Source organism: Sphaeramia orbicularis, chromosome 19, assembly GCF_902148855.1.
Source record: "Sphaeramia orbicularis chromosome 19, fSphaOr1.1, whole genome shotgun sequence".
NCBI lineage: Eukaryota > Metazoa > Chordata > Actinopteri > Kurtiformes > Apogonidae > Sphaeramia > Sphaeramia orbicularis.
The window spans coordinates 4164381-4189524 of record NC_043975.1 but is presented as its reverse complement, the minus strand read 5'-3'; the positions used below and the strand labels follow the sequence as shown (position 1 = coordinate 4189524).

At 35.1% G+C, this 25144-nt stretch overlaps 1 pseudogene; it reads left to right on the top strand.

Moving 5' to 3' along the window:
- Positions 1 to 25144, top strand: part of LOC115439273 (protein transport protein Sec24C-like) — a 40081-nt pseudogene that overhangs the window by 6750 nt on the left and 8187 nt on the right.

Here is a 25144-nt window from a genome sequence, read left to right as displayed (position 1 = left end):
AACCTGGGAACGGAACCAACCACTGCTAAATTTACACGAGGGCAACACATGGACATCAAACCATGTTTAGGTTTCTGCGCTAGCATCATCATATTAGAACAGGGGTGTGACACTTATTTTAGTTCAGGTTCCACATTCAGCCCAATTTAATCTCATATGGATCAGACCAATAAAATAATAACATAGTTCTTGTTTCTATTGACTCATTTATGTCTGTAACACTTTTAGCTTGTACATTTTCTGCGCATATACCAAAAAAGCAAACAAATAAATCACAAAAAACAAAACAAAAAAAATATAATAACCCATAAATAAGGAGAACTCCGACCTTGTCTCTATGTTTTAGTGCAATAAAAACATAAAATTATGAAAATATTTATATTTAAAAACTATGTTTTCTCAAAAAGGATGTGAAAAACCTGGAAAAATATGATATTTTAAAAGAAAAATAATGGCAATTTTAATAATATTGTAATATCAACTTATTATACATGTGCATCATACAGAAGAGGATTAGGGCCACTGGAAAAAAATTAAGGTCCAATATATATATATTTTATTATTCTGAGAAAAAAAATCAGAATTCTGAGATTGAAGTCAGAATTCTGACTTTTTTCTCAGAATAATAATAAAAAAAAAAAATTTAAAACAGTCAGAATTCTGAGAAAAAAGTCAGAATTCCAAGAAAAAGTTAGAATTCTTTTATTTATTTTTTTCCAGTGGCCCTTATCCTCCTCCGTAGAATTACATACAATGTTACACGAGTATTTGGTAACAGGAATGATATTGGAGTTTGGACGTAAAATTAGCTTATTAACACAATTTACAGATCACAGTGGATTTACAAATACACAAAACATTTAGTAACATTTAGTAGAATATTAGTAAAATTGCATTTATTTCTTTTTAGACATTTAAGGTTGTTCATACTTGTTCAGGTTCTTCATATTTTATAATAAAAGGATCATTTGTAAATGTAAATATTTTCTTAGTGTAATGTTATTTTTTCACATTAAACCAAGAAGTAAATTTGTAGTTGTCATTAAATATATAGGTACTAGTTATCATGCTGTTCTTTTACTCACTCTGTGTGGAACCTGAACTAAAATCCTTGCCTTTTACTGTCTTCAGTGGAATATTTTGCACTTTGTAAATTCAGGAGTGGAACCTTTGGTGGGCTGGTTTTGGCCCACGGGCCACATGTTTGACACCCCTGCTGTAGAAGAACTGATACACGCCTGAAATAATCCCAGTATTTTCATCTAACCATCACTCCCTGTTCTCCAGGTCCAACCAGAGGCCCCCCGACCTCCGGACCCCCCCCAGTCTCGGCGCCTCAGCCCTATAACCAGTACAGTCACAGTCAGGGGGATATGCAGAACGGACCCCCACCCATGACACAAGCTCCTCCCAGGTAACGGCGTGGAAATGATTTGTAATTTCTTCTCATGCAAATCAAGCCAACAACTGTTGTGATAAACTACGCAGTAAAGGTTAAATATAGAGAGAAATTAATTTATCCTTGTAGTTTAACAAATGACAGTGGATGTAGATGCTTGTTTTCATGCTCAGTTGATATGTTTTGCTGAAAAAGTCACATTTTCTTCAGTTTTCTCTGTTTTAATGTAATAAACCTTGAATTTATTCTAATATTTCACCAGATCATTAAGTTAAATACAGAGAAATAACTAAAAAAATCCAAAATGTAGAGGATTATATTATGATGAGTGCTGATAAATCACTTCGGAAAGGTTAAATATAGCAATAAATTAATTTATTCATGTAGTTTGACAAATGACAATAGATGTAGATGCTTGTTTTTATGCTCAGTTGATGATTTGTTTTTACTGAAAAAGTAACTTTTGTCTAAAGTTAGACCCATATATTGGCCAGCCGATATATTAATTTTTTTCAATATCGGCCATCAGCCTTTATTTATTTATTTTTCAAAGCTGATATTTGACCAGTAGTAAACATGTTATAAGATATTTGATCAGGCACCTGTGTGGGCAGCACTAGAAGTTCAATAAATGTGAAGAGTAAAATGTGTACATGTATTAATAATTGAATTTATATTGTTGCATAAAAATCTGAATTATCTGATTGTTTCAGTTGTATTTTACAGTCAATGTGCTTTAAAAAAAAAAATTTGGCCTCAGAAATTGGCCGTCGGCTGACCAGATTTTAAAACTCGGCATCGACACTAGAAAAACCCATATCAGTTGACCTCTACTTCTGTCAGTTTTGTCTGTTTTAATGCAATCACCCTTGAATTTATTCTGATATTTTACCAGATCGTTAAGTTAAATATAGGGAAATACCTAAAAAAAGCAAAATGCAGAAGATTATATTATAATGAATGCTGATAAACCGCTTGAAATCACTCATTTAAGTTCCTGTTGTTTGAATTACTGAAAAATGTGAAGTTTATAGGAAAATATGATAATAAATGGTGATAATAATCCCTAAAGAAAGGTCAAATGTAGAGAAGAAATATCATATTTTCATGTAGTTTGACAAATGACACTGGTTATAAAAGCTTGTTTTGAGGATAAAGAACTCATTTTTTCTTCAGGTTTCTCTGTTTTCATGTAATAACCCTTGAATTTATTCTTATATTTTACCTGATCAGTAAGCTAAGTACAGGAAAATAACTTAAAAAATGCAGAGAATTATAATATGATGAATGCTGATAAATAGTGTAGGAAAGGATACATGTGGAGAGAAATTTGTTTTTCCCATATAGTTTGATAAATCACACTGGTTTTATGTTCAGGTAATGATATATTTTCACTTTTTCATCAGTTTTCTCTGTTGTGTTAAAATAACCTTTAAATTTACTCTGAACATCTACATGATCAGTGAATTAAATATAGAAAAATACATGATTTTCAGTGAAAAATGCAAAATTCAAAGGGTAATGTTATAATAAATGGTGATAGATGACTTAAGAAAGTGATAAACGAGCTACAAAAATAGCTCTAGGTCTTTAAGGGTTAATTATTTTAGTTAAGTAAAGATGCTTGGGGTGAAATTGTTCATAACACTGATGGGAAAAAATAGACTTCTTCATTCTGCAGCTGCCCCCCCATGTGTCCAAATCAGACTAGCTGAAAACATGCAAATGAAGCTGACAACTGTTGTGATTTTTGATGCATGCGACATATTTGCATTTTACTCACTAGATACTGTAGTCGTATTCTTACTGGAAGGAGGTTATTCAGGTTATGAAGCATTTTCAGCAGAAAGTGGATCATATAAGCAGGTGACATAATCATTTAATCACAGGACACCATGAAAACTGCCTGAAGTCTTGATACTTGATACTTTTCCAAGAAGAATATCAACAGGTTAATCATGCATAAAGATGTTCAATATAACCACACAGTGAAATTATGAGATTTATTTATTTACTTTTAGCTTACTACCTGAAATATTTAACTTTTTCACTGACTGACTGCAAAAATCTATTGTATGTTATATGTTGCATGCTACATGTATATGTAGCCTATGCATGAATGGTTTTTTAGAGTGTCTTTTCACAAAAAAGATGGGAATAACCTGAAAAAAAATGAAATTTTATAAGAAAAATAAGTGCAGTTTTAACAATGTTATTCCTCCACTTCTTTATACATGTGTGTTACATACAATGTTACACAAACATTTGGTAACAGGCGTAATATTGTTAAAATTTTGGCGTTTGGAACTAAAATAAGAACAATCTCTACAATATTACATCTCAGATTATTATTATTAACACAATTTACAGATCACAGTGGATCTGCAAATAGACAAAACATTTAGTAACAGGCAGAATATTGGTAAAATTACACTTATTTTAATTAAGACATTTTATAATTTTACTTTCTCACATTAAACCAGTTGAACATTTGTTGTCATTATGTGCAGGTTTTTATGTTTTTACGCTGTAAAGTTGGAATAACATTTTTGGACTGTTTCTCATGAAATGATGGTGACAATGTGATTTATTCTTCATAAATTTTATGTGGGTCCAAATCCGATCCCCCCCATGTATGACCTGTATCCGATCTGTTACAGACAGTTTGAACTGCATAAATCCAACCCAGACCACTTTCATATGTGGTCCTGAATCTGATACGTATCTGATATTTTGCGATGCGACTTCAGTCTGAACGGCCAAGTCGCATTTATCAGACCTTTCTGTCATTGAATTGTGACAAACATTGTAATTCTGCGTCCCAGGAGGAGGAGTGGCATTTAAAACATATTTACTTCTATAAACACAGTGTGTGTCTGCGTGGTCACATATTATGTCAGGACCTCTTTTGTGAGAACAGGGGAATGAAACTTAAGATGCTTTTAAGACGGGACTCACTCTCACTCTCACTCTCTCTCTCTCTCTCTCTCTCTCTCTCTCGCTCAATGATAACTGACTAATGATAATGACTAATTTTAATGGTCACTTACATCGACTAATCACGGCAGCACTATTAATTATTATCATTATTTGATTAGATTATTAGATTAGACTAAGATTTAGATAATTTGTCTCGTTTTAGGAGTTAATTTCTTTTTTGAAGTGTTCATACATCAGTAGACATGCTTATTTCTACATTTAACAATCTTAAAGAAATCTTGTCCAGTGAAATTCTCTTGCTCCATGGACAGATATTTCACTTGTTTTGAGTACCTGTTTCTTCAGATTTAGTGTTTTTATTTTGTTTTTTGACACCCCTTTTTTGCAGTGTGGACTATATGATGAAGCTACAGAAAACTTGAGGATGGGCGCAGTAGCAGATGTAGTTTCACGCAGGTTGTTGTTGTTTTTTATGTTTCCAGGCCTGCTGTGTCTCAACCATACAACCAGGGAGCCATGAACCTGTCAGGGCCACACCCCTACCCTCAGCACTACGGGCCTCCACCCACAATGCAACAGGTCACCAATCAGATGACCGGGATGCAGATCGGCTCTGGACCGCCCACCCCTGCAGGGCCAGGATACGGTAAATATGTGCTGCATTTGGTCCTAAGTCTGAATTCACTCTACACACTAAGTTCTGCTAAATGAGACATAGTTCATAAGAATTAAAATAACAGAAGGTAATGATCCTGTCGTTGCATTGATTGGCTGGTGATCAGATGTACAGCCAAGTGTGTAAAAGTCCTAGTTGATTTATAAACTTCTAATGTCCACATATTATTTGTCTGTATATTTAGATCTAATCTGATAGATATGAAGTATGAACAGCAGGAAAAACAAACGATTCAGTTTAAGGGAATGTTCACACAGGGAAAAACCTAAATCTTACCAAGTGCATTTTTCTCATTTCTAGTCCAAATATCTCGTCACACTTAAAATGAGACATAATCATCTAAAGAGGAACTTTAAGATATATATATAAGAGCTGATTTTTAGACAATAGAGCTTGAAAATCTGATTTCAAGAAATCTTACCAAAAATAATTTTCACTTGTTCCATTGGCAGATGTTTTTTTGTTTTTTTTTTTTAAATTCAAGATTGTTTTTTTTTTTTTTTTTTGCTTAATTCAAGATTTTTTTTGTTTAACTCAAGCAAAAAAATCTGCCAATGGAACAAGTGAAAATTATCTTGGTAACATTTCTTGAAATAAGGTTTTCCAGATCTGTTGTCTAAAACTTAGTTCTTATATCTCACTGAAAAGTTCCTCTTTTGGTGATTCTATCTTATTTTAAGTGTGATGAGATATTTTGACTTGAAATGAGAAAATTACACTTGGTAAGATTTAGATTTTTTCCAGTGCAAGTTGTCATAACTTTCATTACCGGAGCTGTAACAATCTATTAGTCAGTGTCTTGTCAGCTATTAAATTAATCAGCGACTGTTTTTGTTGTTGACATCAAAAGTCTCATTATAAACGTGTCTAAACCAAAAAATGTAGCAGTAATGTTCAGAAAATAAACATATTTGAACAGCTTTTACATATCTTTAATAGTGTTATGTTGACAAAGACGATAAGATTTGGGTCATTTTTTGCTGCTGTAAAACTGCTTTATTTATATATATTTTTTCCAAATATACATATTAAAATAGACTGTAATAATACTTGGCCGAGTTCAGTGACTTCAGAGTGATCCTGTATGTAATATGACACAAATGCATGGAGTGAACAAACACATATCAGTCTGTAGTAATGATTATCATGAATGTTTTTGCAGATAAAACCTCAGTATATTTCAAGATTTTCTTGTTTAGAAGAGTTTCAAACCACAAATAACCATCATTATTTTCATTTTGTTGACAAAGATCTTAGACCGCAGTCATTTTCTGGACAAATCCAACACTATATCACAAAATCTGAGATGATGTTATATCCGAAACAACACATATAATCAATAGAACATGTTTTTGTTTTGGTGTCATCTTATACATATTATATAAATGTTTGGTTTGTTAATTTATCATAATGTAAGTGAAAAATGTAGAAAGGGAAAATGTGGGTTTGGAGAACTGAACAATACTGGGTACAGTTCAGTGACTTAAGCCTGATTATTTATGTGATATAGATAAACTTTATTGATCCTTTATTGACTTCATTAATCTGGGAAACTGCAGTTTATCACAAATGCATGTTGTGTCCAATAACTTTTGTCCACCACTGTATTTTAACATCTGTATCCAATCACTGTGTTGCTTCCCCTTTAGCTCCGCCTCATAGCAGTCAGCCGCCAGTGAGCACCGCCTACTCAGCTGCTCCCCCGCCCTCCTACACCCAAGCCCCGCCTCCCGCGTCCTCGGCTCAGACACAACCGCCGCCGCCGCCGCCTACCAGCGTCCCCGCCCCTCCTCAGCAATACTACGGAGCCCCGCCTCCTTCACAACAGCCATTCAACTCCTCTGGACCCCCTACCTCTCAGCCGCAGTTCACCTCTTCTGCCCCGCCCCCTCCCCCCTCCCAGCAGTCCTTCCCCCCCTCCTCCTACTCGGGTCCTGTGCCTCCACCCAGTCAAGCTCCGGCCTCGGCTCCAGGTCCAGGTCCGGGTCCAGGTCTGGGTCCGGTTCCACCGGTGTCCCAGCCTCAGCAGCCTTTCCCCCCGTCCCAGCCCCCGTTCTCCTCGGCCCCTCCACCAATAAGCCAGCCCGCCTTCGCCCCTGGCCCGCCTCCTCCCGCCGCCCAGGGCTCCTTCCCACCTCGTGCCCCCCTTCCATCTTCCCAGTCAGGGTCTTTTCCCCCTCCCGGACCCCCTCCCACGTCAGCTCCCTCCGGCCAGTACCCGGGCCCGATGCCACCTCAGCCCCCCCTTCCTGCCCAGCCCTCCCCCTACCACTCAGGCCCCCCCCCTCCCAGAGCCCAGATGCCTCCTACGTCCATGGCACAGGCCAACCACCTGCCTCCAGGACCACAGGGCCCCCCAGGTCCTCCAGGCCCCCCAGGTCCCCCGGGGCCCCTGCAGCAGCCTCCACCTCAGCCTGGCATGCCGGCAGGATACCCCCCACAGCAGAACGGTGAGAAGAAGCTTTTATAGTGTTTTTCTGCTGGACCTGAAGAGTCTAAAACAAATCATCTGACTTTAAGACGTTTTATCAGAGATGTCAAAGTCATTTTAGTTCAGGTTCCACCTTCAGTCCAGTCGGCAGGACCAGGAAAATAACACAATAACCTATAAATAATGACAATTCCAAGTTTTTCTTTTTGTTGTAGAGCAATAAAAACATTAAACCATGAATGTATTTACATTTACAAGCTATTTTTTCACAAGAAAGGTCTGAATAACCTGAAAAAACTGAAATTTTGTAAGAAAAACAAGTGCAAGTTTGACAATATTATGCCTCAACTTATTTATACATGTGCATTACACACAACGTTACACAAACATTTGGTAACAGGCATAATTTTAGAGTTTGGAATTAAAATTAGTTTGTTATTAACACAATGTTATGTTATTTATAACCTATAAATATTGTCTTTATTTGAATGCAAAAACTTAACATTGCATTCAGAAAATATTTACATTTACAAACTATCTGAAAATACTGAAATTTCTTTAGAAAAACCAGTGCAATTTTAACAATATTATGCCTTATTATAAATAATAATTGTCTTGATTGGAAACAGCATAATGCAACAGTTTTTTCAGATACCTTTTCTGTTTATTATTATTATTATTATTATCATTATTATTATTATTATTATTAGAAGGGCGACCCAGCCAAGTGGTCAGCAGCACATACCATGAAAGCATACAGGTTTAAAAGACAAGTATTTGTACATACATGTTTTTACTGGTACAGGGTTTATGCAGGTCATTAAAAAGCATTTAAAGTCATTCAATAGATTTTGTGAAAATTAAGGCCTTAAATGGCATTAAAAAGCATTAAATTTAATGTCGAGAGGCATTCAAAAAGTAAATACACTTGATGGGAAGAAAAGCATTGTTATTCAGGATTTATTTGGATTCTGTAAACATTGAATAATATTGACTGGAAGTATAGTGTGATGATTGACAGGTGGAACCCTTTAATTGACGATTGTTTATGGCCGATACATGAAGTCACAACACCAGATGCTTGGAATACAGCATGCTGTGAGCATGCTCATACTGTGGTGAAAGAGCGGAAAGGAATATTAGCAAATGTCGGCAAAATGGGAAAATGCAAGTTTCAGCAGAAGTGTTTGGAGGAAGAACTATTCAGAACCTGATGAAAGCCTGTGGACGGTAAACTGTCATAAAACTATAAATAAAACTTTATCTGCAGTTGGACTTGGGCATTAAATTAGTCTAAAGTGGCTTTAAAAAGGGCATTAAAAAGCATTAAATTAGATTTGCTGTTCCCTGCAGAAACCCTGAGCTAGTACAATGAAAGTAAAAGTCCTCCGTTTGATCAGTGCAAACACATTAAACACACTCGTAAACCCATCTCTAAGTGCATTACACTGACTGTCTGCTGTTTCCTTCCTGTCCCAGGTGCGTTCGGGCAGGTGAGAGGCCCTCAGCCTGGCTACGCGGGCCCCTACCCCGGTCAACCCAACTACGGGGCCCCAGCGCCGGCCCCCGCCCCCCCTGCACAGAAAAGACTGGACCCGGACGCCATCCCCAGCCCGGTAAGCAGACACGAAACCACCACAGTGACTCTCACCCTCCACTGTTACTTTTACCACACGTCATGTCGATCAGTCTGTTTTTATAGAATATGATATTGATTCTGAAAGTATCAGAATTAGCTGAGAATTATCCAATCGTTGTGTTCCTTTTTACTCAGTAGAGCAAGCTAGACTAATGTTGTGTAGAAACATTAAAGTAGATGCACCCAATGTTGTGGAACAATTGAAAAACTCCTGAAACAGATCTTAAATTAAATTAAACTGCACTCATAATGGTCTTCAAACCCTGTTGAACTTAATCCTAAATTGTTCTTCTGTTCATTGCCGTGATGACTTCTGTTGTGTGTTATCCAACTTAAGATGTTTTCTCTGCTCTTTACTGTGTTGTATTTTGACTTGTACTGTAATGCTGTTTTTCCTCTTTTGACACAGTTAAATACACTAGAAGATTATGATACATGATACGTATATATAAACTATATGGACAAAAGTATTTGGACACATCATGTCTACAGCTGTCAGATGTCCTGTTCATGAGGATTTAAGATAAAAACATCAATATTTCCGTTAAGTTTAATGGTAGATTTTTGTTCCTCAGTAAGATGGGATGAAAGTAGATGGTTAGTTGTGGTAGAAAATTATTATTTACAGTCAGAGCAGGAGAAATATTTTAGAAGTTTAGAGGTAGAACATTTCAAATCATAGTCATGGATTAAAAAACAAATAATAATGTTGAGAGAAATGATCAGGGTTTGTACGGGTGCTTGAAATTCTTGAAAATGCTTGAATTTTTATCTGGTGTTTTCAAGGTCTGAAAAATGCCCGAATTTTTAGTTTACGTGCTTGCAATTATAACTCTGTGATGTGATTTACTTATTTATTTTTAATATTAACTCAAGCCAGAGCTACTTACACACAGGTGATACATTTAGAAAAATAAAACTTCATTAAAAAAGAAAATTCCCTGGTGTTCTCAGGTCGACTCCAGGTAGACTTTTATCTGAATCTTTGTCAGTGTGTGAGTGTACCTGAAGAACACCAAGTGACTTCCCTTTTTTTGGATAAAACTTTGTGTTCTCCGATAATTTAGAAACTTTTTGCTATAATGAAACATAATTTTAGATGTTTATAGCATAATACAATGTACATCATTGTGATAAAAAGTGAAAAAATAATCTTGAGTGTATGCATTTTACTCCAGCGATAAGGTGAAAATGACCCTGAAAGTGCTTCAATTTGACCTTGAAAAATGTGTGTGAACCCTGAATTAAGTAAATCTCTGAGGCATTTTGGAAGCAAAGATAACAATTTAAACTAAACTAACCAATGCAATGACATTTATCCCAATATAAAACTATATTCTGACCTTAGTCATTATTGTTTTGTATCCCAGACCCCTGTTAGAAAAGAAACATCTGAATTCAGTGTGTCCACATACTTTTGTCTGTATGGTGTGTGTGTATATGTACTGAAGTGTCCTCACACTGCAAAAAATGATTTCTGAGAAAGTGCCTTATTTCTAGAACATTTATCTCATTTTTCATCTAAATAGGGCCAAGAAGATTTGATGTAAGAAAAATATTCTTATTAAAAAAAATAATAATAAAAATTTATATATATATATATATATATATATATATATATATATATATATATATATGTGTATATAATATTGAAGTGATTTTATTTCTTGTACTAAGCACTGTTTGCTAAAATTCTAGCATTTTTGTCTTGTTTGAAGGCACATTATGCTTTTCTAGTTGATACACTTTTTAGGCTTGTTTTAAGAATTCTAGCCAAGAATTTTTTTCTTACCCCATTAGTCGCTTTTCCATTGTCCCTCAAATTGTGTGAATTTAATTTGCGCATAAAAATTTACCTATGAGAAAATGACAATCTTGCCAAAGCTCAAATTTTTTGATTACAAGTTTTTGCGCTGGCAAAAGGTGGTTTTTGGGGCATAGCGCAAATGGTATATCACACAAAACTGCAATGGAAAGACCTTGTTCCGCAACTACAGTCAAGTGATTTAAAAAAAAAAAAAAAAAAGGGATGTTGACGAATGTTACAACAAGCGAAGAAGAAGAGTTTTAAAACAAACATGGACACACCAGGAAACCCAATCATTTTTTAATTTAGTATGAGATAGAGGGATAATATATAATAATGAATATATCTGTAAATGAACACCCTATTTATGTTCATCACCATGTTTATCGAATGACTTCTCGTGTCATCTTGCGATGATAAATAAACAAATCATCGCATTTGTGATTTAATGTTAAAACTGACATTACACACTTCTGTTTTTTGAACATTTAGTCAGTATCAGTAAAGTTTTGCGCAGATGTCCAATGGAAAAGTGACTATTGACAGCATTTTCTTTTTTTTGCTCAATATAAGCCATTTTGACCAGATTTCGGAATATTAGGCTTATTTCTTGCAGGGCATTTTTTGCAGTGGACACATTATAAAGACATTTTCCTTGTTTTGCACCACAGCAGTTCTAACAGGAGTAATTGAACGTAACCTTCACACATAGAGCTGCTTAGCATGTGCATCCAGCAGGCTGATAGTGTAAGGCTACATGTACTCACGCTTGACTGTCACATAGTCTTAATTAGCACTAATCTGTAATCTGAATAACAAAGACGATGCTGCCTGCTACTCAGTACAGTCCTGCTGGGTTTCCTCCTCTCACACTGCCTTTTATCTTTCACTCTTTTGTATGTATTTATTTTGTTGTTGTCGTCTGTTTTTGCACAATTTGCTGGACAAACTTTTGAATGTAAAGCAAGCGTCTGACCTGCCACCTGTGCAGAAATCAAGACATAGAATAGATCCAGACGCTATCCCCAGCCCAGTAAGTCTCCTGTGTGCCTTCCTGTTTCCTCTGCTTCACCCTGTCCTCTGTCCACCACTAACACAGCTTCACCTCATCCTAACCTCCAACGCCAACACATCCACGCTGCAAAAGATGGGCTTACTTGTATTTTATGCTAATAGTCCTTTCAACAGACTCTTCCACCATCAAACCACATTGAATAAAATGCACGAGTCAGGGTCCGATTGGTGGGTTTCCATAAATGTATTTAATATGCATTATATATCGGTGTCAGAGTTTAACCCATAAAGACCCAAACATCCACTAGTGACCAAAACCATTCACTGATATGAAATGTTTAATACCTGCTGATCCACTAATCCTATCAATGCATGTAAATAATTGGTGTAAAATACAGTTACTCGTCTTTTCGTGGTCATCAGATATGACCTATTTGGACGTTCAGAGGCTCCGTAGTTACCATGGGAACACCATCATCTTCTACAACATTCATTCACCAGTAAAACCTACAGAGTTGGATCAATGACAATAGTTGGAGACACTTATTTTGTATCTAGTTAAGAATATATTTTGCAGAAAAAACAATATTTTTCTAAAATTTTCTCTGTTTCTGATACAATAACCCTCAACTTAAATTTGAGCTTTAATGAACATCGACATGATCAGTGAATTAAATATAGAAAAACGCCTGATTTTTACTTAAAAATGCTAAATACAGAGCATAATATTAGAGTAAATGGTGATTAATCACTTAAGAAAGGTTAAAAATAAAGAAAAATTCATTTGAGAACTGCCAAAAAAGTAGTGCTGGGTCTTTATGGGTTAAAAACAAGAGTAAAATCTAAAATGTTGTGAAAAAAAGTTCATGCAAGTTCAGTGTTTGCTAAAAAAAAAACTGTTTTTCAGTTTCCTCTTTTACTTTTTGTGGCCAAAGTGCTATACAAAGATGTAAGTAAAAATACAAGATATGATGATAAAACTAGTAAAATAAATAGATGTATAAGATAAAATCGATTAAAACTGACAAAAACACATACACAATAATAGGATAAATAGCATCTACAACAACAAAACAATAAAAGTCACACACTTGTATTAAAAGCCGGTGCAAAGAGGTTTAAAATATTGAAAAAAGTAAAGATCAACGACACAAATGAGCGATCACCTGTTTATTTCATCTTCCAGATATTCCGAAAAACGTGAAAACATTAGAACATTAGTGATGTTTCCACTGCAGGAACTGTGGGGTAGTTTTTGGGGGCGGGGACATTGTTTTGCATCTTCACTACAGGAACCACCCCCATGGATCAAATTATAGGAAACTTTACTGAGTCCAACAGAGTGCCTGCTTCGGGGTATGTACTCCAAATGGCCCTGAAAACTCCTGGGCGGAGCTTAAAGGTTTACTCGATGCTGATTGGGTAGACCCAGACTAGGAAAGGAAACGTGTTTTTTTTTTAATCTCTCTGAATTGTGAAGGTGCTGTGTCCATCATCATCTTCGTTTGCAGTTTCTTCAAACATTTTCTTCTCCAAAACTACTGGTTGGATTAATTTCAAATTACACAGTTTTGAGAAATTTAGATTTTAAAATTTTTGACAAATTTTTGAAAGATTTGAAAAATATATATTGGTCCATATTTTTGATGGTTTATAACATATAAATGGTTACAGATATCAATATAGTTCCTATTGATCACTGATTGGAAGTCATATATGGACTTTCATTTGGGTTCATGACCTTTGACCTTGAACGACTTTGAAGGGTCAAACTCAAGGTCACCAATGTCTACATTTCAGCCATTTTCTTCTCTGAAACTACTGGTCAAATTCATTTCAAATTTTTTATGTTACTTCTTTGGGACAATGTCTACAAAGTTTGTTCACAGTTTTTAGATGTTTACATTTTTAGGTTCTTGACACATTTTTCAAATATTGAAAGTGTGCCTTTCCTTCTAATGGTCCATGTTTTGATGGTTTATAACATGTAAATGGTCACACATATCGATATCGTTTCTTTTGATTACTGATAGAAGTCATATATGGACTTCAACTGAATTAGTTGAGTTCTCCTCCGGTGAAAGTACCACCCACTTCTATTGTTAGATGGATCACCTGCATCTGGAACATAGAACAGAACCTGACAACCTCACACATTCTGATAGAACCTGACGCTGACGTACAAACCAAAACCTGTTAATATTAGAATTGGATGGAAAACACAATCAAGCAGAAGCTCCTGCTCTGAACCCTTGACCATATGAGGCAGCCCATCTTAGTCTTCTGGAAATCCATGGAATGTTTCAGGGTTTCCATCGCTCTGGGAAGCTCAACCCTGCAGCTTCTTCTAACCCTGCTTTATGCCCTGCATGTGCATCTGAACCCCCCCCCCCCATTTCCCTGCGTTAATGGCATGTGTTCAGTCGTCCTGGCCTGTTTTAGGGGATGTGTTTTTCTTTTTTCCTCTCATATGCTTTGTCATAAACACACATTACCGGTCGTTCCTCCTCGGGCCATAACCTGACACACACTTAAACACACCCCCAGATCTTCATGGGTTTCTGTTTTCCTTCCTACAGATGTGTGTGTTTGTGTGAAAGTCTTCTCCTGCATGGGCGTTCGATGTTCCTCCTCTAGATGATTTCACACCCGGGGATGAGTTTTCATGGCGGGTCATAAAAGAAAACAAACAGACGTCTTCATATTTTCTTTCTCTCTCCTTTCAGATCCAAGTTATAGAGGACGACAAGGCAAAGTGCAATGAGCCATTCACCACAGGGGTCAGAGGTCAAGCTCCGCCCCTTGTCACCACCAACTTCCAGGTCAAAGACCAAGGTACTTCACACTTTATGGACACATTAACACTTGGCAGCTCTGGGGAAGCATCTTTCCTCTGTCTCCTGTGCTGTTATACTGTAAATGAATGTGGTTCCAGTCAAACTTTCTGGAAGTATCTAAAGCAGGGGTGTCAAATATTAGGCCTGTGGCCCAAAACTGGCCTCCAAAAGGGTCCAATCCAGTCCTGGGGATGAATTTGTGAAATTAAAAAATTACACTGAAGATGTAAATAATTAAAGATGTTAAAATCATTTTAATTCAGGTTCCACATGCAGACCAATATGATCTAAAGTGGATCAGACCAGTAGAATACCATCATAATAACTTATAATAATGACAACTCCAAATGTTTCTCTGTTTTAGTGTAAAAAAGGGAAAATTACATGTAAATGTTTATATTGGCAAACTATCCTTCCACACAAAATGTGAATAACCTGAACAAATATGAACAACCTGAAATGTGTAAAGAGAAGTAAATGTAATTTTAACAATATTCTGCCTGTTGTTAAATGTTTTGTGTATTTGTAGAAGTTGTAATGTACATGTGGAAATGATAAACTGAGGCAGAATATTGTTAAAATTGGACTTATTTTTCTTAAGACATTTCAGGTTCATGTTTTTTTTTTTTTAAGAATTTTTATTTTTTCATTTGGAAAGATACTTTACAACAGACAGCTAAGCACATTTGTATGTCATGTCTGAAAAATCAACAATGGTAAAGCATGAAATTTAACATGCACACATTCCATGTAAGTTCTCTGTTTAGAAAAAAACAAAACAAAAACAACTCTTCTTAAAGTAAGTCTTCCCTTTTTTTTGTTATATTTTGTTAAAAAAACATACCTTAGAACAAAAAGATGTCACATTTTCCCCTTATTTTCATTATTCTTATTCCAAAATCCACACAGGTTTCAGCCCCAGTACATTCAACCAGTTCAGTCATAATAGATAGAATAGAATAGTCTTTATTGTCATCGTCCAATACAGATAACTTGTCATTTCCAGTTAAGTTAAATCTGGTGTCAATGGGGTGATGTGTTATTCCCATTTTAAGGAGACTTTGTGGATGTAAACATTTCCGTAATATACTTTGACTTTTTTCGCTGTTATTATTTTACTGGTTCGAACCCGTTGTGATCATATTTGGCTGAATCTGGAACCTAAACTGGTCTGCCTAATAGCAGTTTTTGTCTAAAAACATAGAATGACTTGAAAGTATTCATATTTACAAGCTATACTGATACAAAAATTGTGAATAACCTGAACAAATATGAAAAACCTCCAAAGTAAGAATGCCAGATATGGTAAATGTGGAGGGACTGTCTCCCCCTACTGACAGACTTGATAGGAAGGACTAAACTAATGACTGGGTTATAACTGGAGGAGTTTCAGTGTTTTTTATTTGAATAACTTACCAACAGGACACATACTTTCAGAACGGACAGAAATGATACATGAAGTTTACATTAAGGAGAGGAGAAGCTTTTCTTTGAGACTTTCTTCTGACAAATATGAAAGATACTGGAAAACTGGAAATATTTCCTGAATCAGAGTTTACATTAGCTACTGGCTGCATTCCTTTTTTACTCCCAGTGTTAACTGTAATTATTTGTTCTATAATTTGGATCTGGTGAAGACTTTCTCACCTCTAACAACATGGCCTGTTTACTTTTTCTCTCTCTTTCTCATGTTTAGTCAGTCTTTTTTACTGTATTATTGTTTCTTTATATAATTAAAATGCAAAAATGTCCAATAAAAAGAGAGTTAAAAAACATGAATAGCCTGACATTTCCTAGAAAAAGTGTAATTGTACCAATATTTTGCCTGTTATTAAATGTTTTTGTGTATTTGTAGATCCACTGTGATCTGTAAGTTATAATACACATGTGTAAATAATAAACTGAGGCAGAATATTGTTAAAACTGCACTTACTTTTCATAAAAGGTTTCAACTTGTTCATGGTTGTCCAAATTTGTCCTCTTTGTTTTAGTGTAAACAGTAAAATTACATGAAAATGTTTACATTTACAAACTATAATTTCACAAAAAATGCAAATAAAAAGTAAAGACAGTTTAATTGCCAGTTGCACAGGTTCATTTACAGTAGAAGTACAGTGGAATTTCTGTTGCATTGTGCTTGAATTCAAGAGGAAAAAAGAAACAAGTCTCACACTTTACTTGATAAAAAGGAAGAGTAAAAATGCACATAAGTAAAGGTAAAAAGATATTAAATATACACGCATAAGAGTCGTAAAGAAATATGAACTATGTTAAAGTAACGTAGTACAGAAATACTACATTTTAAAAAAACATATCCTGAACAAATATGAACAACCCGAAATATTTTAAGAAAAATAAGTGTAGTTTTTTTTAATCTTCAGCCTGTTATTAATGTTTTGTGTATTTGTAGATCCACTGTGATCTGTGAGTTATAATGTACATGTGTAAATGATGAACTGAGGCAGAATATTGTTAAAACTGCACTTTTTTTTCTCATGAAATTTTCGTTTGTTCATTTATTCATGTTTTTTAAAGGATAGTTTGTATAGATAAACATTTTCATAATGTTATTTACTCTTTCACTCTAAAACACAGAGAATAGTTTATAGTTGTCATTATTTATAGGTTATTATTTTGTTATTTTACTGATCTGACCTGTTGTAGATCATTTTGGGTTGAATGTGGAACCTGAACTAAAATGACTTTGACACCCCTGATTTAAAGGGTTGACTTTTTTTAACCTGAGAGTGAGCGTATCCTGATAAACCCTTGTGTATGTGTTCAGTGAACGCCAGTCCCAGGTTCATCCGCTGTACGGCCTATAACATGCCTTGCACAGCGATATGGCCAAGCAGTCTCAGGTGCCCCTGGCCGCCGTCATCAAGCCCCTCGCCACCCTGCCCCCAGACGAGGTAAGAACCCCACCCATAATATAGTTTTAGATTGGGATGAATATCATGGCATTGGTTAGTTTGATTTAAATTGTTATCTGTCCTTCTAAATGCCTCAGAGATGGTTTGGACTTAATTTCTCTCAACATTGATTTTATTTTTTTAATACATGACGATTTTAAATGTTCTTCCTTTAAATTTCTAAAACATTTTTCCTGCTCTGACTGTAAATAATAATTTTTCTACCACAACTAACCATCTACTTTCTTCACATCTCACTGAGGAAGAAAAATCTACCATTAAACTGTAAAGAAATATTGATGTTTATAAACTATATGGACAAAAATACTGGGTTCGAAGTTGTGTTGTATCTATTCATATAGTTTATAAACATCAAAATTAAATGTAACAGTAACACTGGGTTAAAGTGAAAAACATTCATGATTGAGTGTTTTGAATTTGAAAAAATGCAGAAACCAAGTAATAAAGTGGGTTAACCTTAAGGTTATTGTGTCTTAACTAATTTTCTGTGCCATTATAAATTATGAAAAGCCTTTTTTTTTACATGGTTTTGTCTGATTTGCAGGTTATTTTCAGGACATCTAATAAGGAAATGTTTAGTTTTTTTTTAATCTATATATTTTTATTTTTTACTTAATTTTTTATTTAATTTTACTCATACAAATATACCAGGTATTTTACATACATAAACGTATCTAATCAAACATCTCTATGTGGCATATATGAAAAAATATGGATATCAGTAGTAGATATTGATTACAATTAGTTACAAATGAAACATGAATGACACTAAAAAGAAATCAAAATTGCAAACAAAATAAGGGGAGGAAAGAAAAAAAAAAATGTATACATGTATATGATCATAATTCTGAATGGTTATTGCATTAAAAGTTTACTCATGGGACTCCATCTCTTCAGTAATAGCTCCCCCTAAATTCTAAGTACATGAGTAATTTGCTCCATCTGATTGATTCCCTCAGATTCTAAATCCAAATGCTATGTGGGGGAGACCTGGTTTTCAGGAAATGTTTTAATTTTAAGACAAAAACCAGTCATTATTTGTAGCCTGTACATTAGATATAACACTGATTTCACTGACTCTAACCCACACTGTATATCAATGTAGTGGTCGAATTTAGGAGAACAGAACATGCTGCTGGAGTGGATGTTAATATTAATGTTAATCTCATCCACTGTGCACTCACTCTGCATTTCACCCCCTTCACCTCTGCAGAGATTTTAATAACAGTCCGACTGGAACTGGAAATAAAAGATTAGTTTTCAGAGTAAAGCCTGTGATGTTTGGTGGATTATCTTTTCCCCATCACAGGTGGAAGCCACTGCATGACCTGGTTTCCTCTCATGTGTAACCAACATCCATTTGGACTGGGTTGGTTTGGTTCATACTGTACATTTTCCTCTGTTGCACCGACTCATTTATGTCATATTTTCACGTAAGTGTCGATGTATGGTCTCAGTCAGTTAATGTTGTCCTCAGACCCTCCATACCTGGTGGACCACGGCGAGACCGGTCCGATCCGCTGCAAACCGCTGCAAGGCCTACATGTGTCCCTACATGCAGGTTCCATCGAGGGAGGACCGTCGGTTCCAGTGTGGGTTTTGCAGCTGCGTCACAGAGGGTGAGTTTTACATCCACAACCATGCGTTCAAATGAAGAAAAATGACCCACAAAATGAGCAAAAAATGTACAAAATAATCAACAGAATGACAGAAATGAACAAAATGAACAAAAAATGACCAACAAAATGAGCAAAAATGTACAAAATAATCAACAGAATGAAACTAAGTGAACAAGAAAAGGAGAGCGCAGACCTCCACCAAGGCAGATCAGTGCCCCCCCCAGTCATCACTAAGTTAATCATTTCTTCCTTGTGCCAGTATCAACATTTCCTGAAAATTTCATGAAAATCCGTCCATAACTTTTTGAGTATCTTGCTAACAAACAAACAACACAAACAAACACGCACGCTCGCACACAAAGCAAAGCGATCACAATACTCCTGGCGGAGGTAAAAATGACACACAAATGAGCAACAAATGTACAAAATAATCAACAGAATGAACAAATGAATAAAATGAACAAAATAATGCACAAATGAAGACAAATGACACACAAAATGAGCAAAACTGTTACAAAATAAACAGATATGAATAGAAATGAATAAATGAACAAAACAATGCACAAAATGAAGAAAAGGACTCAAAATGAGCAAAAATGTACAAAATAAACAAAAGAATGAACAGAAATGAATAAATAATGCACAAAATTGAGCAAAAATGCACAAATTAATAATCAACAGAATCAACAGAATGCACAAACTAATCAACAGAATACTGCACAAATTAACCAAAAATGAAGAAAATAAACAAAATGAACAAAATTACAAATTATTCCAGAATGTAGAATACTCAACAAATTGAACAAAATAAGCAAGAAAATAAGAACAAAACAACAAAATGAATAAAATAATTGTGCGAAATGAACTGAAAGGAACGGAATGAACAGAATAATGCACAAAATAAAGAAAATAACAAACAAAATTAACACAAATTTCCAGAATCATCAACAGAATGAACACAATAATCAACAAATGAACAGAAATAACCAAAACTGTCTACAAATGAACAGAAATGAAAATGATCAACAAAGTAATGCACGAAAAGAAGAAAAAGTTAGACAAACAAACTAGAACAAAACTTCCAAAATAATCAACAGATGAACAAAATCATCAAGAAAATGAAGAAACAAATTGACAAAATAATCATCAAATGAACAGAAAAAAATAAACATGAACAGAAATGATGAAAATAACAAACAAAAGAACAAAATTTCCAAAATAATCAACAGATTGAACAGAATAATCAAGATGTTGAAAGGAAAAACTAACAAGATAATCAACAGAATGAACAGAGTAAATAAAATGGATAGAAATGAAGAAAATAAACAAAATGAACAAAAATTTCCAAATAATAACAGAATGAACAAAATAATCAATAAATTGAACAAAATGAGCAAGAAAATGAAAAAAACAACTACAAAAAGCACAAAACTATCAACAAAAGGGGAAAAAAAAAATCAGGTTTCATTTCATGGGTCAAAGGTCACATTAAATAGTGACTTTAAATCCATTTAGTTCAGTTTTTTATGTGTTTAAGGCCCCTGCGCACATATTTCCTGTATTTTTTTTATTGTATGTAAAGAAAAAAGACAAGAAATAAATCAGTTTGTCTCCTTTTGAACCTGAAAACGCACAGATTTAGGCTGAATCTGACTTGTTTGTGTTTTCCCTCAGTGCCTCCACATTACTTCCAGCATCTGGACCACACTGGGAAGAGGGTGGACTGCTACGACCGGCCGGAGCTTTCTCTGGGCAGCTACGAGTTTCTGGCCACGGTCGACTACTGTAAGGTAAAAACCACAGCACACAGGCCGGACTGAGGTTTTTGGTGTTTATTCAGACCATCAGCAGGTTCTGTCGTATCAGTCGTCCTGGAGTTCACGACCTGAAAATGCATCAGAAAACCATAAACGTAGGAACAGCCTCTGTGCGAAGTCAAGGGCGTCACAAGTCACTTTTCATTGACCCTCAAATGCGCAAATATAACTTGCACATAAAAATGTACCTATTAGTAAAACGACAATTTCGCTAAAAGTCTCATTTTTCCATTAAAAGTTTTTGCGCTGGCAAGAGGTGGTTTTTTCCGGGCATAGTGCAATTGGTATATCATGCAAAACTGCAATGGAAAGACTTTTTTTTTCGCAACTAGAGTCAGGTGAATTAAAAAACAGATGTTGACGGATGTTACAACAAGCGAAAGAAGAAGAAACGTGTCGGTATGTGGGGACACACCAGGAAACCCAATCATTTTTTAATTTAGTACGAGATAAAGGAGTAATATATAATAATGAATATATCTGTAATCAACACCATATTTATCCTTCATGTTATGAAATGATTTCTCATGTCATCTCACGAGAATAAATAAACATATCATCGCATTTATGATTTAATGGAAAAAACCGACATTATGCACTTTCTGTTTTTTTGGACATTTGGTAAATATCAGTAAAGTTTTGCGCAGATGTCCAATGGAAAAGCAACTGTTGATGGACACCCCACTACTTTTGGATTCATAACTTTTGAACCAGACAAGTTGAAGACAAATATTCCACATAACTGTAAAGGTCTAAATGCCATCTTAAACAGACTCAAAGGGCAAAATTTAGTTTCAGATATTTTTAAATGATAAAAATCAACAACTACTGCGTCATGGATGGACAAAAAATTAACGTCTATTTTTTGCAAGAATTCCAAAGTTCTCCAAAGTGAAGTTCCTGTGACATTTTCATCCTCAAATGTATTCAGCGTAAGCCTTAAACCCTCTATTTTACAACCTAATAACTGGTTATAGAGAGAAAAAAAATTAGATCAAACCTAAATAGAAAGAGTTTAGACAAATGTCAGTGTCACAGATGGACAACAGAAGTAAATATCAAATTAAACATTGTTTTATTTCAGTTATCAATACCATATACATTTATTTTTACAATATTTACAACATACAAATAATATTAACATTATATTCAAATGTATTTTGCATATGTATATGCATATATTAGTTTTAAACAGTGTTTAGAATATGACATAAATAATATAATAGTAAAATATCAATGTATTTGGAATAAATGTATGAGAGTTAATTTATGAAAGTTTATAAAATGAACCCAGAATGACGGCACCTAAACTGTGTCACTTTACAAACATCACACTCAGAAAACTTCTCAAATTTTTTCTCATTTCAAAATACATTTTTTCTGAAAATATAAGTAATTACCTACCCAAAAGTATAAGTTTGGTGTAGTTTATTATAATTTAACTTTTTTGACCAGATGTGAACCTTCCCTTGACTTTGCCCATCTGTGAGTTTTCATGCCAGTTCTTCTAACCAGTAAATAATGTTTATTTTATGATGTGTTAGGTTTACCAGAATTTATTTATCTGAATTTAGGACATTTTTGACATGTTTTTATTCTGATCAGACTTGTATAAAGCAGAATATTACTATAGTGCTGCGGGATTGTGAAGGTTCTGTGTCTGTCGTTGTCTTCGTTTCTTTTTCAAATAAAAATTAAAGAATTAGAATAAAGGGAATTAAAACATTAATTAAAACAAACATAAATCCTCAGGTCACAGCTGTATTTCTAATATGTGTCTTTTCTGACAGAACAACAAGCTTCCTCAGCCTCCAGCCTTCATCTTCCTCATCGATGTGTCCTACAACGCTGTGAAGAGCGGTATGGTCAGCATCGTCTGCCAGGACCTCAAGACCCTGCTGGACTATCTGCCCAGGTAGATTACATACATTAGATTTACAGTTCCGTAGAAGCACAGCATCAAATGTACACACATACGAAATATAACAATAACTATAAAACAGTAGTGAAAGAGGCAGTTACACATTAGAAAGTACTAGTGTAAATAATAGAGTAATAATAATACTTTATTGCTTTTACTAACTAAGAATATAATAACAAAAATAATTTGTTGGATTATAATATGCACAGTATGTGTGTGTATGTAAAATTGTGGAAAAATTCTCAGACCACCCTTGTTTTCTTCAGTTTCTTGTTCATTTTAATGCCTGGTCCAACTACAGGTACATTTGTTTGGACCAAATATAATGATGATAAGAAAATAGCTCATAGTAGTTTAATTTCAGGGCTGATATCTATTCATTTCCCATGTTTTCTTGATAATAACCAAAATCACTTCAGTTCTTACATCAATATCTATGGCATGTTCTGACAAAAACAGTGCTTTTAGGCATTCCATGTTTTCTTTTCAGTCTGTTTTAGTCACATGATACACACAGGAGTTAGTACTGGATAGCATAACCATTGTTTTTGATGAGTTTTGATGGTCTAATAATTTTTTCCATGACTGTTATACACTATATGGACAAAAGTATGTGAACACTTTGAATTCAGGTGTTTCTTTCTAACAGGGGTCTGGGATACAAAACTATAATGACTAATGTCAGAATATAGTTTTATATTATGGATAAATATTGCATTGGTTAGTTTGGTTTAATTGTCATCTTTGCTTCCAAAATGCCTCAGAGATGGTTTTGATTTAATTTCTCTCAACGTTGACTTATGTATGATTTTAAATGGTCTTCCTCTAAATTTCTAAAATATTTTTCATGCTCTGACTATAAATAATAATTTTCAACACAACTAACCATCTACTTTGTTCAAATCTCACTGAGGAAGAAAAATTTACCATTGAACTTATATTGAGGTTTTTATCTTAAGTCATCATGAACAGCACATCTGACAGCTGTAGACAATGTGTCCGATATTTATGTCAATGTAGTTTATAAAAAATAATATTTCTTCCCTATTAAATTGTAGAGTTTAATAATAGGAGAGTTACTAATGATAATTATAATAAAGTGATAATAGTAATGATGAAAATATTGATAATAATAACAATAATACTACTGGTAAGAGTGATAATAACAACAATAATAATAATAATGATGATGATTGTAATAATAATAATAATTATAGTAATAAAACATCCACCACATGTACAACATTCATACAGTTTTCGCAGCTGCCTGCAGATGCAGATTTTAATCATCTCCTCTTTGTCATCCAGGGAGAACCCGGACATGGACTCTGTGGTGCGGGTCGGCTTCGTCACCTACAACAAGGTTTTGCACTTCTACAACGTCAAAGGCAGCCTGGCCCAGCCCCAGATGCTGGTGGTGTCAGACGTATCGGACATGTTCGTGCCTCTGCTGGAGGGTTCCTGGTCAACGTCAACGACAGTCGTCTGGTCATAGAGAGGTGACAATGAGCCGACGCTGACATTGGTGACATGTGGTGTGTATGTGCGGACGCTAACGCTGTCTTTTACAGTTTGTTGGACCAGATACCAGAGATGTTTGCAGACACGAGGGAGACGGAGACAGTATTTGGACCCGTCATTCAGGCAGGATGGAGGCGCTAAAGGTAACCACCCCTTTACTTTAACCCCCTAAAGGTAACCACCCCTTTACTTAAACCCCCTTAAGGTAACCACCCCCTAAAGGTAACCACCCCTTTATTTAACCCCCTAAAGGTAACCACCCCCTAAAGGTAACCACCCCTTTACTTTAACCCCCTAAGGTAACCACCCCTTTACTGTAACCCCCCTAAAGGTAACCACCCCCTAAAGGTAACCACCCCTTTACTTTTAACCCCCCTAAAGGTAACCCACCCCTTTACTGTAACCCCCTAAAGGTAACCACCCCCTAAAGGTAACCACCCCTTTACTTTTAACCCCTAAAGGTAACCACCCTTTACTTTAACCCCCTAAAGGTAACCACCCCTTTACTGTAACCCCCTAAAGGTAACCACCCCCTAAAGGTAACCACCCCCTTTACTGTAACCCCCTAAAGGTAACCACCCCCTAAAGGT